Genomic DNA, 16,414 nt, shown 5'->3' on the forward strand with positions numbered 1-16,414 from the left:
GGAACTAACATTTACAGATGGAAATTCCCTCCCCACTTTCTCCTGGATCCACTATCCACCTTCATTTTCTGTCTCAGGCCATCACACAGTGTGACTGTGGAGCTCCCAAACAGCTGCTGTGTTGCACCCCAGAGGTGGCTGCATTTCAGTGACGTGGTTGCTTTGGGATTCATTAAGAGAAAAGGTGCTGTATAAATATTCTCTCTTCTTCTGATTCCCTTCTCACTTCTCCACACCCTCCCCCCACCTTCTCTCTTTCTCCCCCTTTGCTCATCTTTCTCCCTCTCCTTCCCCTCTCTAGCCAGTGATTCCTCAAGATGCACCTGGTCACACCCAGCCTCCCTCTGAGGGTATGGGCTAAAGTTGGCCTCCTCTGTGCTGAGGCACTCCCCAAGTGTGCATGCTGCTCAGGGGAGGAGCGCTGGCTTTGCACCGGACCTGGCATAGCTGGAGTCAGCTCCCAGAAGCCAGGATGCAGTGTGAAGACTGGGGGCGGGGAGGTGACCAGCTCTCTTAGCACTTTGCAATTTTCTAAGGGGGCCTGGTAATAACTCCTCATGGCACATCGCAAACGAGGGGTGAGGAATGCCTTAACTGGGACCATCCCATGGGTGTCAGGTCCTCTGCACTGCTTGCTGTCTTGCATTAGCTCCGTGTTCTGCGGCTGATCCTGCTATTTGTTTGTCTTAGCTGCAAGTCCTCTCTTAAAGCTGTGAGGTCACTTGGAGGTCAGTCGCAGCTGAAGAGCTTATGCTGCCAGTGCAGCTGTATCCCAGGAGGCAGGCACAGGTGGCCTGGGCACTACCAAATAACTCTCTACCTTCCACTAGCATCTCTCATCTGAGTGCCTCAAAGCCCCATGCAAACATTAAGGACTTCAACCACAATGCCCTCTGGGAGCTGGGTCAGCACATCACCCCCATTTTACAGATGGGGAAACTGAGGCATGAGGCATTTATAAGTTTATATTGAGGCTCCTGCTTATACAAGAAGCCAGTGGTAGAGTGGGACTAGAACCCTGGAGTTCTGCTGTCTAGCCAGGGCCACTATGCAAACGCTACCCCTTTCACTGGCAGGGCCTTCAGCCTGGGGCTCCAAATGTCCTGACCTGTCCCAGCCCGTTGCACCATCCTTTGGGCTCTGATCCACAGGCTGTGCATGCAGGATAGCTACGAGAGGGGCGTACTTAGAGACAAGATTAAGGGATTCCAGTCACGAGCCTCAGCAAAGCTGTCATTTAAATTTAAGTTACATTCCAGGGGTTTTGTCCCCCTGTATTGCTGTTTTCTTCCATAAATTGTACATTATAATCTGTTGGCAAAACATGCCTCTTTCTGCCAGGCAGCCACCCATCTAAAGCCATCCAGGCGCTTTGCCGGACAGTCTGCCCTGGCTCCCTTGCTTTGCAGAAAGATGTCGGCCTCTCGGTGTTAGAATGTGTTTCAGATTGTACCAACTGGAGCCAAGGCTGCGTCTCAGCTCACACGGAGCAGAGGCTTTTCCACTCAGCAGCTTGGCAGCTTCTGCTAGTGGCTAACATGGCATGGCATGGGGAGAGCGAAGAAGAGACATGCTCAGGCCTGTCCCAGGCTGGTGTTTTCCTAGCTCCGCTCGATGCACCAGGTGCGGAATAGAGACGGGGAGAGCGAGAGATCTGTTGGAGTTAAGGCAGAGAGTGACTGGGGTGAATGAGCCCGAGAGAAAGGGGAAGACAGGACAGAAGAGGAGATGGAGAGGAAGTGTAGGAGAGAGCCAGGGTGTTTAAAGGGAGAGAAAGAGGAGACAGGCAGATGGATGCAGATGGGCAAAGAGGCAGATGAGAACGGTGCTGACTGTGAAAGAAAAGCCCCATGGGCCAGGAAAGCTGGGGGCTGGAGGTGGGCAGAGCTGCCTGGAGAAGCAGACAACTCCTGCCAAAAAACCATTAGCTTGTTGGTGAGTTGAACAGATGACTTGTCACACTCCGGAGTGGATCTGTGACCTTCCCCCCTGGGCTGTCATTGCCCCGAGTGTGGATTGCTCGTGTGGGAGAGACGACAGAGGCAGAAACCCCAGAGGGAATCGCTTTCTTCTAGCACTGAACAAGGAACTTTATCTGAATGAGGGAAATGGTGTTCGCCCCAGACCTATGCATTCTCTGCTTCATTGTAGAGCTTCCACCAAGAGGCTTTCCCAGATCCCCCTTGCCTGGTTTCCTGCCATAGATTTAAAGAAATGGCCCAGGCATCCTCATGTCTTACCCCCTCCCTCTTCCCTGTACTAACAGTCTTTAACAAGAATAAATATTTATTTAACATCCACATCCGGTATCTTCTGGTCTTGGCAGGTTGATTCATTGGAATTATCAGCCCCCAAGCTGTAGACTCCTGCTCAGTCGGCTTAGAACTCTCCTCAGCAGCAGCATCACCCTTCATTCAGCCCGCGAAGCTGCTACCAGAGTGATGTGGCAATTCAGCTGTTTGGAATTAGCTGGATATTGTCCTGAGCACCTTGGATCAGCTTGAACTATGCAGGGTCTTGGCGGCGTGGCTATGTCCAGGGACAAGAGTTGGGCTTATCCAGTATGTGTCCTCATCCAGTACTGGGTCTCCTGGTTTCAGAAGGGATAAGCTATGGATGCATTCCAATAATTGAAGGGGGGAATAAACCTGACACCTGTAAGGTCTGATGTGTCGCAGCCTCCCTTCTTTCCTATAGGGCCATGCAGGACAAAGGGCGGTATATTGTCCTGAACCGTCCACCCGTCAGTCAATGAGCTGGGTGTAGGCTCTGGTGACGGAGTGGAGAGAGGGCTGGAGTAGAGAGGAGGCCTTGGGAGTGCGAGTATACTACTACTTATCAGTGTCACTTCTGGACCGATGCGGTGACCTGGCCCTGAACGACCAGCTGCTGATTATCCGCTGATGTGAAACAGATGTTCTGGTGGCTTTCCGGTCACAAAAGGGAAGTCGGATGATGTCCAGCAAAGAGCAGGCTCAGGCTGGTGGGCGGGTTGGTCACAGAGGATGGGGCTGGTAGGGGATGGCTGGAGCAGGTGGCTGGCTGTAAGGGGCCGGGAATGGCTGGAGTGGGCCAGTTGTGGTTGTAGGGAGAAGCCTGTTTCTCACATTAATGCCAATTGAGCCTACTTTATCGTGAGCACCTTGACCTGACAGCTCGTGTTTGTAACAACTCTGGTCCCAGCTCCCACTGCCACTTGTGATTAAACAACAAACTGGGTCTGATGTATTCCAAACCCTGTGCTTTTAATAATCACCAGGTGGAAGATGCAGGGATGTGCGCTCCTGCCTCCCAAGCCACGAGGAGGGAGGGTCTGGCTCACCTAGCCCTCAGCCGGTGCCTTAGAAGAGCGGACACCCTGTCAGAACAGTGACCTCCAGCTGGGCTGCTGAGACCCCTCTGCCCTAAGGATTGGGCAGGGACCCTGCTGAATTGTGACTCCCCCCGCTCCTTCCTTTCCCTGTCAGTTGACTCTCCAGTTGTTGCTAAAGGCAGATACCAGGCTCCAGGGCCCCAGTGGGGGTTTGGAGGTGAAAAATCTCCACGGACAGCAAATGAAAGTTCCCCTTAGAGTAGCACAGGCTTTGAGGTTTGTGCTGGAGAAAATCCATCTCGGAAGTGGCTGTTTTCTCCCTCCTGCTCCGCTCTCTTTCTCTCTATCTCTGTCCTTTTGCTTGAATCTCCCTCATCAGACTTTAATGATGTTCCCAGTTACTGCCACTAATGAAGGACCATGACTTTCACTAACCGGCCAGCCGAGATGGATTCTTCATGATTGACTAGATAGCCCGAGAGGGGCTGCGTGACAGCTCTCCTCCCAGGAGCTTTAAACAAATGCTCTTGTCTCTAATCGAGTTCCTTCCAGGATTAATGAAGCCCCGAGATCACTTTTATCTGCTGGAACAAGATGGAGCTGCTTCCAGAATCAAGGTCCCCCAGTGAGCAATGCAATGGCTGATTCGGGAAAGCACAGAGCTGGGGCTGGGGAAAATAAAAGCAGGAGCATGTGGGGAGGGGTGGGAGGAGCAGGGGGTTGGCTGCCCCTTTTACAATCCAGGGTGGGTATCCCACACCCAGCACTGAGGGACCGTTGCCCTCCATCTGACACTGATTTTTGTTTATCTTGCCAAGGACAAAGCAGGGAATAGAAAGAGGACAGAGTGCATGAGATAGCTCAGTGCCTAGCCCAGCCAGCAGGAGGCGCTGCAGGGAAGGGGCAGATGGGGTTGCATGTGAGATGGAGCAGTCTTCACTCAGGCCAGCATTGCAGAGCTGCCTGGTGATAGGCAGAGGCTGAGGGTCTGCTGCAGGAGAGGGATGTAGTTTTGTTTATTCTGCATGACTTCCTGCCTCCTTTCACCACCCTTCCACCTCCCATGGGGTGGGAGCGTTGCACACATGAGACCCGCTGGCCAGCTCCTCTCCCTCCGCCAGTGCAATGAGAAGCCCTTCCCACTCTGCCCCACACCTCTGGCCAGGGCAGTGAGCTGAGCGCCAGTCACCGAGAGCCCAGGGGTTAAGTGGCACCAGGAATGATTCCCCCACTTGACGCTCAGCTCCTCACTCTGGCCATGGGTGACAGCAATGAGGGGAGGAGAGGGGTGGCCTAGTGAAACAGCATACACTGGCCTGAGCAGGTGCTGGAGGGCTGGGAGATTAGAGAGCCCTGTGGCATGTGGGAGTCTCAGTATGTCTGGCAGAAGCAGTGGCACAGACAGGGATAGATCAGCCTCTGCAATGCAGGAGACAGTCATCTCTTTCCCAGCCAGCAGAGGGCAGTGCAGGGAATGGGATGGAAGGAGCCAGCGCCATTGCACCCAGTCCAGATGTGGAGTCCGATGCAATTGAACAATAGAAGGGTGTGGGGCTGTTGGTGGGTCCTTGGAGGAGGGGCATACGTGTATTTGCAAACTGCCCATGTTTGCTGGGCCATCTGGCTGGAACTGATGACAGCCGAGTCTCGGACCCGCCCCCTGGGTTTGCCTTGTGGTGGGGTTATTGAGTGGCCACTGCCCCATGCCCCGGCAGAGGGGAGGCTTGCGTGACTGGCCCTGGGTATGAAAAGAATGGCAGCGAGTGAGGCGCTGGCTAAGTCACTGCAGTGCGTTGGCTCCACTGCATCAAAGTATTTAGATAGAAATCTCAAAGCTGGAATGTAAATTGGAAGCAGATTTGGGCTCAGGGGCTCGATGCAGATGTTCAAGGTATCTCGGGTGCATAAAACAGAGAGAAGGGCATGAACCAATGGGCCTCTCCCTCCCCACAGCTAACACATACCCGGGCACAGCCGAGATTGAGGGCTGAACTATCTGAGGTGTGGCTCTTGCCTGCAGTCCATTCCCAGCCCCCTAGGTCTGTGTTCACGTGAGAGGGGTGAGGAAGGGTGCGGGACCTGGTGAAATGCTTGGAAGGGTTTTGGTGTGTGATTGGCTAGCTGGGAGCTGTGCATATTCACATGTGTGTGCTGGGAGTGTGCAATGAAAGGCATGTGCACCAGGCACCTGTGTGAGGGTGCCTGGGTGCTACATGTGGGTGGCACATGTGTGCAATGATGCCCTGATAGAATATGTGCACAAGGGTCCCTAAAGAGTATGTGAGGGTGGGATTTGCACACGAGGTGTGAGTGCTTGGGTGGCACGTATGTGTGTATGTGCAGGGTGCCTGTCTGAACACCCAGGTGGCAGATGTGAACATGGTGTAGGTATGAGCACCTGGGGTGGGTGTGTGTGTGTCTGTGTGTGAGCACACAGGATGCCTGCCTGAGTGCCCAGGCGTGATGTACACATGGTGCATGTGCTCAGGTGTCCAAGGGGGCTAGGCTTTGCTTTGCTTCCCCAGGAAAGCACCTCCTGTCTGGCGCTGTGCAGTTCGGATGTGGGGTTTCTTTCTGGACACTGCCTCATGCTTTGCCTTCCCCTCCATTCACCGAGGACTCTCAAGCGATTTCAGGCTACTCAGCTGCCCTGGAAAGGATGGTAGCATAGCTGTGTTCATGGCACAGAGGTCCAGCACTGGCCAGCCGCCCTCAAGGGGCTGATGGATGGGGAGGGGCGGGGGGTTTCCCACCAGCTCTGCCACAGCCAGAGAGGTGGGGAGCTGGGAGCCCAGCGGGGCAGGTGCTGCTGGGGCGAGGGCTGCTGGTTCGGTCACAGCTGGAGGGTGCGGGGGTGTTTCTTTTAGTCCCTTTGCTCTGACTCCAGAGATGCACAACTGCACAGACTGTTTATTCAGAGCCCTGTTTCTATGGCAATGTTCCATTGTGCGTGAGCTGATAGTGCGAGCCCTCGGTGGAGCCTCCTGGGGCGGGAAGGAAAAGCCTCCTGCTCATTGAGATGCACCTGACAGCACTGCAGGGCTGAGGGGAATCCTCTCTGCACAGGCCGGGAGGCAGGGAACCCTGGGCCTAGCGTGGCAGGGGAGCAGCAGAGCTGGAAAAGCCCTCTGAGCCTATGGAGTCTGTCTGCTCGCTGGCAGGGGTGGCCTGGTCTCCTCTGGCTGAAGCCATGGCAGAGGTTACACAGACACCACCCTTGATCTTAGCCTGAATGGGAACCACTGAAGTATCCTCGTCCTGGGCCAGTACGGCCCCCAGCTTGTTCACGGTGATTATTACAAGCATCTCTCCCAGAGCAAATAATGATTGAATTAAAAACCCAGTCCCTGCAGCCCTCTAAGAGCTCAGCCTATCTGTCAGCAGCTGTCTGGGATGGCAGAGGGGAGGGGAGGGCTGTTATGTAAGATCTTGGCAACACGTGAACTCCCCTCTCCAGCACCAGCCGCTTTGCTTTCCTGAGAGCTGTGCTTGCCTGGCCGCCTCATCCCAGCCCTGGCCGGCCCGGGCCAGTGGGACAGCGGAGCGGCCCCTCCCTCCCACTGGGACAAGGCCAGGTTTGCCCCGTGGGACTGTGAGGGAAGGTCTAGGGGATTGTAGGGGCAATGGGAAAGGCCTGGGAGGCGCTCTGCTAACAGCGGGAGAGGAAGGGCCGGGGGCTCTTGAAGGGCAGGAGGGGGGACCAGGAGGGGAAGGTCCTGGGGATGGATCCCAGTGGAGCTTTCCCAAGGACGGCAAGGGGAGCTGTCAGAGGCTTGCAAGGTGGAGGAGAAGGCTGCTCTGCCCGGTCACCCCACTTGTCCCATATGGCTTAATTGGGGCCTGGGCTTCAGTACAAACCAGAGGCTGGTTATTGGGGTGTCTCCTCAGGTTAGGGTGACCAGATGTCCTGATTTTATAGGGACAGTCCTGATTTTGGGGGGCTTTTTCTTATATAGGCTCCTATTGCCCCCCACCCCCATCCCGATTTTTCGAACTTGCTGTCTGGTCACCCTACCTCAGGTGCATGGTTCAGCATAGTCCTTGGTATCACATGACAACTGCCCCCCAATTCCTCACCTCTCGGGGCAGCGGCTCTCTGATACTGCACCCTTGCATGTGGGCTAGGGTAGCCAACTTGGTAATATTTAAAAACCGGACACTCCAGCAGGAGTGCCGAACCCCACTGCCCTGCCTCACCCCCCACCCCCCCACGAGGCCCTGCTCCCCGCCTCTTCCCCCGAGGCTCAGTCCCCATCCACTCCTCTTTCCCCCTTCCCCCCCTTGCCCGCTGCTTTTCCCCTCCAACCTCTCCCTGCCTGGGTCAGGAGGGACTTGCCCGCTTTGCCGGGGCTGGGAGCTGCAGCCACTCAACGCAGGCAGGACGCGGCCCTGGCTGAGAAAGGGGCTGGGGCAGGTGATGACCCAGTGCCTCCCCGCCTCCCTCACGTGCAGTAATAGGACTTTGGGTGTCGGGTCAGTACAGCTGACTGGACATTTTCAGGTCCAGTTTTTGACCAGACTTTCAGGTTGAAAACCAGGCACCCGGCCACCCAACTGTGGGGGTGCCTGGGGCCAGTGCTGCTACTCCAAGGGGGAGATGGATGATCCAGGAGTACTGCTGAGAGAGGACAGAACCCGTGGAGTGTCAGCACAGGGAGGTGACTGCAGAAGGCATTGTCTGGCAGCCTCTCCTTTTGCTCCAGGACCCTGACACAGGGACGGAGGCTGATGTTTGGGTTTGCACGTGTGCGGCAGACCCTGTATCACAGAAACATGCCAAGCTCGTCTTTGTCTCTGACTCTCCGTGGCAGTCTTAGCCCCATGCTACCCACATGCTCGTAATGGACCCTGTGCATCCAGGCCCAGCTACCAGATTGCTCAATGGCTCCAGCCCCAGAACCCTGGTTGGCTAGTGCTCATTCTCTCTGCAGCATATAGACTATCCCTTCCTGCTCTTTCTCACCCACCAGAGGCCTGGCACCATCCAGCCCCCCCTGCCAGAGTGCCTTCCTTCCCCGCTGTGTTTGTCAAGTCCTTGGCATTCTCACTAGGCTATGCCCCTTCAGCCTTCAGCATTGTGGAAAAATTGGAAAGAGTCCAGCGGAGGGCAACAAAAATTATTAGGAGGCTGGAGCACATGACTTATGAGGACAGGCTGAGGAAACTGGGATTATTTAGTCTTCAGAAGAGAGGAATGTGGGGGGATTTGATAGCTGCTTTCAACTGCCTGAAAGGGGGTTCCAAAGAGGATGGATCTAGACAGTTCTCAGTGGTACCAGATGACAGAACAAGGAGTAATGGTCTCAAGTTGCAGTGGGGGAGGCTTAGGTTGGATATTGGGAAAAACTTTTTCACTAGGAGGGTGGTGAAGCACTGGAATGGGTTACCTAGGGAGGTGGTGGAATCTCCTTCCTTAGAGGTTTTTAAGGTCAGGCTTGGCAAAGCCCTGGCTGGGATGATTTAGTTGGGAATTGGTCCTGCTTTGAGCAGGGGGTTGGACTAGATGGCCTCCTGAGGTCCCTTCCAACCCTTATAATTCTATGATTCTCTGATTGATGTGGTACTGTGGGAGGGTGAAGACTGTGTGGGTCACAAAGTGGGGCTGGAGAGGGATGGAACCCCACGTGTCTTTCTTTATTGAGGGTCCCACAGATGCTAGCGTCCTCTCCCCCAGCCCCTCGGGATTGTTTCCTAGCAGAACGATGAAGGGGAAGGAGCAGACAGCAATGTGGCTGTTCCCTGGGAGGTGACTAATGAGCTGATGTAGCCTGTAGTTCCCAAATATAATTTACTCTGCAATTACTGCCTACTCCCTGCAAGGTGAGTGCCTGGGCGCGATGCGGGTCGCATGGGCCTGCTTGGGGCGGGGGTGCATTTAAAAGCGATAGAACAAGCTGAGCTCAAGAAATGGATTCCCCATCCCTGTGTTGGGGGGCCGTTGCTTTGGGCACCATAGCCCTGAGTTATGAGCAGCAGGCCCGTGGGGAGCGTGCGGGGGCAAATGTGGAGGGAATTGTGCCTCCAGGCTCAGGGTTCTCTAGCCTCTGGGGAATCTGGAGTGAGCAGTAAGAATCTCAGCCGCTCTCTGCAGGAAAGCTGTACTGGGCTGGGTATTAGAGAGGAGTTTTCTGAGCTGTGGCCGACGCCAGCCTTCTAATAGCCTGTCCTGTAATGATGTGCCTGCAGATTGACTGCTGATAGCACATACAAGGATTGAAGCAGGGTGGCGGTGTATGTGGGGGAATGGACATGCATGTATGTGCTCCAGGGTGTGTGTGTGTCCGGGAGCCTGTGTGCAAATGTGCATGGGATGGGGTGTGTGTGTGTAGAGGGCTCTACTTTAGCATCCTATTTCCTCACCTCATGTCTGCGGCCCTGTCCCACCGGACCCACTTCAGCCCCCTAATCCCAACCTTCACAGCCCCAGGCTGAGCCCATTTGCAGGGCCGCACCGTCTCAGGGTTTAGCACTTCCAAGCCTTATGCTGAGTTCCATTCCCTGCTCTGCTGTGGGGGAGCAGGATGGAAATGGGGCTAATGCAGTTTCATCCTTCTGAGGGGGTGGGGGAACAACCCAAGCCCCACCCTTGTGATTGTAACAGCCAAGCTAGAAATCCGTTTTTCCTTGCTCCAACCTATGGCAATTTGCTGAGTCCTCCCTGAATCAGCCCATCTCAGGGCCTGTGAGCTGCAGCTGGAGACAGGGAATGGCTGCATGTGGTGCTAGATAAGAGCTGGGCTTTAGCAGGTGAGCTGAGGGTTGCCAGCCCTCCAGGATTGTCCTGGAGTCTCCAGGAATTAAAGAGTAATCTTTGATTAAAGATTATATCATGTGAGGAAACCTCTATCGCACAACTATCTAGACACACTGGCTGGGATTCACGTGCCCTGTCCAGTGGTAGATTACTCACTGTTTTTTCTGTGCTGCTGGGGCCAGGGGGCCTCCTCCTCTCCCCGGTTGACAGAGGCTATGTCTACCCTGGCAATATTGGGAAGTTTCCCACCATGCACTGCCACCAGTGCAGTATCTCCCCTAGCGGTAGCAGTGGCTGGAGCACTAGTGTAGACCAGATTCAGTTAAATCTCTGTGTCATCTAAAGCTCCTCTGACAGTTCTAGACAAGACCAGGGCCAGCTTTAGCACAGGTTCATGGGTTTCATTGCGACCACAGAATTGAGAAAACCAAGGGGGCAAAAACAGGCAACATGCGTTTCTGTAGGCCATCTGTCAGGGATCGTCTAGATATACTTGGTCCTTCCTAGTGAGCTCTCCAGGGTGAGCTCTCGGGGTCCTTTCCAGCCCTACATTTCTATGACTCTGTGATGAATTCTGGTAGCATTTGGTGCTTTGGAGGTACGAAAGGGGAGTCGTGCTTCAGATGCAGGGGAGTTGTGTTGTCTACTTGTGCTCTGTTTGAGCAGGCTTTCCCCATGTGGACAGAACCTTATCTTAAAGCTTTGCTGCTGCCCTGTGGAGAACCTTCTGCTTAGAGTGAGTGCACCGAACCAATCCCTCGTGCAACTCCAGTTACCACCCGTAAGGAGCTCAGTGGAGTTCCAGCAGGGATGCTGTGATAAATGAAGGGGGGGGGGAGCTCCCTTTTATGGACACCCAGCCAGCCAGCTACAAAATCCCTTTAGTAGCTGTTCTCTACTTGCTTTACCTGTAAAGGGTTTTTAAAAAAAAGCCCCTAGGTAAAAGGAAGGGAGTGGGCATCTGACCAAAAGCCAATGGGAGGGCTAGATCTTTTTAAAATTGGGAAAGAACTTTCCCTTTGTCTGTCTGTTGTTCTCCGGAGTGAGGGGACAGAGCAAAAACAGGGCTGAAGCTATGCTGTAAAAAGCTGTGAACCAGGTATGAAAATCACCAGATCATACCTAAAAACTACTCAGTTTGAACCCCCAGAGATGTAAGTAGATCAGGAAATGTCTAGAAAGATGCGATTAAGTTTATCTCTTTTATTTCTGTAAGGCTTGTGGACTCCTCTGTGCTAACCCCCAAACATTTTGCTTGTAACTTTTAAGCTGGACCTCAAGAAAACCATTCTTGATGTTTAATTGTTATATTTACTCTTTTTAAATCTAGCAATAGCCTAAATTCCAGATGTCTTTTCTTTTTGTTTTTTAATAAAATTTACCTTTTTTTAAGAACAGGATTGGGTCTTTTGTGTCCTAAGCGGTTTGTGCATATGTTGTTTAATTAGCTGGTGGCAACAGCTGATTTCCTTTGTTTTCTTTCTCAGCTCTTCCCTGGATGGGGGGAGTGAAGGGCTTGAGGGTACCCCATAGGGAGGAATTCCCAAGTGCGCCTTCCTGGGCTGAGGGGTTTTTTTTGCACTTGGGTGGTGGCAGCATCTACTGATCCAAGGTCAGAGAAAAGCTGTAACCGTGGGAGTTTAATACCAGCCTGGAGTAGCCAGTATTAATTTTTAGAATCCTTGTGGGCTCCCACCTTCTGCACTCGAAGTGCCAGAGTGGGGAATCAGCCTTGACAGATGTTTTGGGCCCAGTGTTTTCTGCTTCATGTCTGTCTCTCTCTTTCCCTGGAGTTTTTATTACTAGGCTCTTTTGTGTTAAAAATAAACACAAACCAGAAGTTTTTTTTCTTTGAGGTTTCTCTGCTTGTTCCCCACCTGGCATCACAAATGTTGGTGTGCTCATGGTGATCTCTGTGGACTGATCGTGGAAGATTGTGACTGCATGTGAGGAATAAGCAACAGCGGCAGGAAGCCCAGGGGCGACTCAGGAAACAAGGATCCTGTTCTCCTGCAGATGTCCCTCATCAGAGGGAACAGACCAGCAGGAGAAGCGGAGGTGAGAAGGACTCCCCACTTGTCATATGGTGGGAAACTCTCCAGAAATGGCAATCTTTGCCCATCTCATGTAGTTCTGTTCATGCCAGCAGATTTCATTGTCTCTACGGCTTTTCTCAGGGTCGTCTCAAGTTGAGAAACCAGCTATTAAAAGAATGCTTTTCTATATACAAACAAAAAAACCATAACAAGCTGCTCAGGCAAACAACCCCCAACTCCTAGAAGGCTCTTTCCATAGCTTTCTCCCAGTCCCCTCTCCCCTGCCCCCGTCTCTGTCTCTCTCACTGCTGTCCATCACCATCATAACTGAGCTTCTGTGTAAAATCAATAGCAATAGTGAAGTCCCTAGTGGGCTTCATGGAATCTCTGGCCCTCTGTTTGAGATAGGGTTGGAAAAGAAGGGTGTGGCATGACAGGAAGAAGGCTGCCCTTTATACAGTTGGCTGGGTCCCAACCCAAAAGCCACATACACCTCCCTTCAAAAAATATTAATAGACCTGATTGCAAACGGCAATATTTGTCCCCGGGGCAAATTCCAATATTTCAACATTTGTTTTCATTGTGCCTCAGAATGGGAAAAAAGGAAATATCAGCATTTTTTGCAGAATGAAATATTCCAAAAAAAATGTCCATTAGCAAATGTCAAAATGATAAACTGTGACATTTTCAATATCAACAAGAGATTTCACTTGTAAATTAATTATTTTGTCTTGAATCAGCATTTTGACTGTAAAGGGGGACATTTAAAATGGTGTCAATTTGCAATGAACACTTTTGTTTTGAATCCAAATGTTTTGTTTCATTTGGAAACGTTGAACTGAAACAAAATCTTTTGTTTTGATTTTCCTCAATCAAAATTTTAAAAAATCATCAAAATTGACATTTTCCCATGGAAAATTTTGACAGACTCGCATATTTTTATTGAAACATGTTTCATGCAAAAAAATATTGACCAGATCAAATTTTTAAACAACCTGAATCATACCAAGGATGCACTGTATCGGTTACTCTTGTAGCTTAACAAGCACATTATTCCAGGACAGATGATCTGCCGCTTTTCCAAGAGCAGATGAATTGTCACAGCATGCCAGAGCAGCACTCTCCCTTCTCAACAGAATGTCTTTCCCCAAAAGCATGAGCAGGTCATTAAACAAGCTTCAGTTGGGTAAAACCTAAACCGGAACCGATCTGGATTAAGAATTGGCATTTTGATAGGCTCCAATTCCATTGCAGGATCTGGAGACCTGAAATTACCTTGGGAAAAATTTACACCCATTTCTCTTGACCCAAATCGGACTTTTATGGGTCTTGCATGTTTGGGACCTTGATCAACCAGAATGTTTTCAGTCTAATCTGGACATGTGCATCCTTGCTATTTGGCATCCTGGTTTGTACGTGTCTAGTTGGTGTCCCAGGTACCATGACTGCTATCTGTTTGGGTTTTCACCCACTGCTTGCTTCCCATTGGAGATGAAGGGGCTAGGAGAGCAGTGGAAATGGCCCGCTTGCCTCTGGGGCATCATTACACTTAGAAGTGACTCCTACCAATGACTAAAGACTGACACTGCTGGGCACTGAAGGACGTTTCCTCCAGTTTTCACACCAGAAAAGTTGGTGCCCGGGATGTTGGATTTTGAGTCAAAGAAGGGGAAAAATTGAAGAGGACATCTGGCTTCCATGTAGTGTATGGAAAATGCACCAGTGGGATAACAGAACCTGTCCACAGTTGGATCTTAAACCTAGGACCAGGTCTCATGTCACTGCTGAGTGGGTGTCTCCTAGACCTTCCACAGCAAATGGGGAGTGGGGACCAAAGACTCAGCTAGTGTAAACTGATGTGACTCCACTGAAGCCAATGGATCAACTCCAGTTTACACCAGCCTAGGATCTTGCTAAAATCTGTGCTGTCTCTATGCCCTTTCCTTAGTGTTTCCATTGCCTCTCGCTACAGGGACAACCACACACAAATGTACCATGGCTCTGCTCTGAAGATGCCTTGCACTTAATTATTTCTAATTGGCCTGTCACTGAAGAATGAAGGCAACTCCGACAATGTTATCTGACAGGTGCCACTTCATTGTTCTCCCCAAGTTTATTATTTCCCCCCCCCAGGATTGTGCATGGTGAAGTTCAGATTGCTCCCCTTCATTTGTTGCCGTTTATCTATAATTTAGGATGGTTTTTAGTTATATTATAATTGAGTTTCATGTGTCACAGCGTGTCTCAAACAGAAAATATAAATATTTAACAGGCTCCACTGGTAATAAAGATTCGCATTTGCCTCACTTTGGCTCCCAGCGCATGAATATTCTGCACCATGCTCCGTGGGTATTAACTTCATTCAGATTTATCTCCTGTTATGCAATGTGATGTTTATGACAGATCGGAAATCAGATTTTTTTTTTAAAAACCCACAACAGTTAATGCCATTCTGGGTAGGAAAGCCACTGAAAACAGAGCTGCTGGGACCACCGGCGTGTTGTCGAATGCAGCTCAGGTTTAAGCAGCTTGGTGCAGGCAGCCTCTGGCACCTTGTCTACACTAGCTCTCCTACTGATTTAGCTCCAGCAATGGTAGGAAACCTGAGGGGGAAAGCAATGGGACAAGTTGAGACGAGGTCTCTAAGTAACACCCTCTTCTAAAGTGGAGAACCTACAAGCCTCAGCTGCACTTAATTAGCTCCCAGCCACAGTATCTCTCTGAGCTGCCTCTGAATCCTGGCTGAGACCCTTGGAAGTTGGCTGGTCTCAGCAGGGGATACCACTGAAGCGAAGCGTGTCAGGGCTCTGGAGTCCTCTCCAGGGGTGCCAGAACTTCAGTGGATCCTGCCACGGACCTCCAGGGAGAGAAGGAAACATGGGCCATGTTCCTGACTGGCAAGAAAAGTGCTCAGAGGGTGGGTGAGAGTGCTGTGGGAGAAGCAATAGACTACAAAGAAAAACACAGCATAGCAGGTCAGGCCAAGGCTTAGGCTGACCATTAAAATAGCCCTGCCTCAGGTGAGCAGGAATAGATCATGCCACAGATAAACTTTGCACTGTGCTTCGTTCCTAACAGGGAGGGAGGGAGGCTGCTCCTAGCACCCTGGAAATATGGGCAGAGGTGGGGCCTGCAGCTGGCAAATGCTGACCGGCAAAGTCTGGCACCAACCAAGCGAGGTAAGATTTCCTATCTCCTCTTTGTCGAAAGGGCAAGAGCACGCTGGGGGCACCGGACAGGTCCCTGCCACTGGACTGCATTCAAAACAACAGCTGTCATCAGCCAGCCAGGGTGATGGGGGGCGGGATTGTAGAATGGGTCTGTTGTAGCCGGGCTGCAGCTGTTTGAACAAGCTGAAGCCTTGAGAGCCTATTGCCATGTAACTCAGCTAGCAAAGGTTTAGGATTGTCCAAAATGGATGAGACTAGAGCAAAGTCTACCACCTAGCTGTCTCTGACATGCTTCCTTCTGGCCGTGCTTTCCCACTCGCCTAGCAAGGCTCCAACAGCTGACGTGGGGTAGTCGCTGATGTGTAGTAATTGGTGTGACCCCCGTTAACACCAGCAGGGGATCTGGCCCATTGACTTCAATGAAGCTACTCCAGCTTCCACCAGCAGGGGATCTGCCCCATTGACTTCAATGGCGCTATGCTGATTTATACCATCTGATGATCTAACCGTAGCTTTGAGTCCAGCAAGTGGAGTATGGCTGGGACCTCACAGTGGTGTGCTTGGTGAGAAGTTAACAGAACACAAGGTGGTGTGTGTGAGCATGAACACACACACACACCACTTTTCAGCCTTGCTCATGTTCACTGACAAATTATTCTGAACCACTCAGCTGAGTCCCTCTGCCCGATGTGCTGCCATAAAGATGAAGCTGAAGACTCAGGCCTGGACAACAAGGATAGCCAAGAAGTGAAGGTAAGACAATGGCATATTAAACTGTGACTAGCTGGGAACCTGTCAAATGACAGGGCAAAATCTCAAAATCATATGTCATTTGCGGTTGTTTTGCTTGTATCTCTGCACGGCAGTGCCCAGACCACTACATGGTGGTTGTGTGTTTGGGTGGTTGCTTCCTTCCACCTTTTCAGCAGCAACTTGAGTTAGTAATGACAAGAAAATCCAATTCCAGCTGTTTCCACCAAAAGCAGGAAATGGAACAGGGGAGTGGTAGAGAACTCCAGCATCCCAAGTTGCCCTACGACTTTAAGTAAACGCTCCCGCAGGTGAAGTTAACCAACTCCTTCCCAGTAAGGAATCCTCATGATCTGCCCACCATAATCGCTGGTTACCAGCTAACAGAGCT

General features: G+C 51.5%; 1 long non-coding RNA gene across 3 annotated transcripts in view; it reads left to right on the top strand.

Moving 5' to 3' along the window:
• The window catches only part of LOC120383682, a 57,152-nt gene that overhangs the window by 34,581 nt on the left and 6,157 nt on the right, over positions 1–16,414 (top strand). The window contains exons 3-7 of one of the 3 annotated variants that reach the window (XR_005588497.1): positions 2,327–2,561; positions 11,924–12,125; positions 14,076–14,190; positions 15,182–15,282; positions 15,944–16,026. This is a non-coding gene — a long non-coding RNA (uncharacterized LOC120383682). Of the gene's footprint in view, positions 1–2,326; positions 2,562–2,697; positions 2,714–11,923; positions 12,126–14,075; positions 14,373–15,181; positions 15,283–15,943; positions 16,027–16,414 lie in introns of those variants that run through there. The other 2 variants (XR_005588496.1, XR_005588498.1) reach the window with 2 other exon arrangements.

Source organism: Mauremys reevesii, linkage group 15 (genome assembly GCF_016161935.1).
Source record: "Mauremys reevesii isolate NIE-2019 linkage group 15, ASM1616193v1, whole genome shotgun sequence".
Classification (NCBI taxonomy): Eukaryota; Metazoa; Chordata; order Testudines; family Geoemydidae; genus Mauremys; species Mauremys reevesii.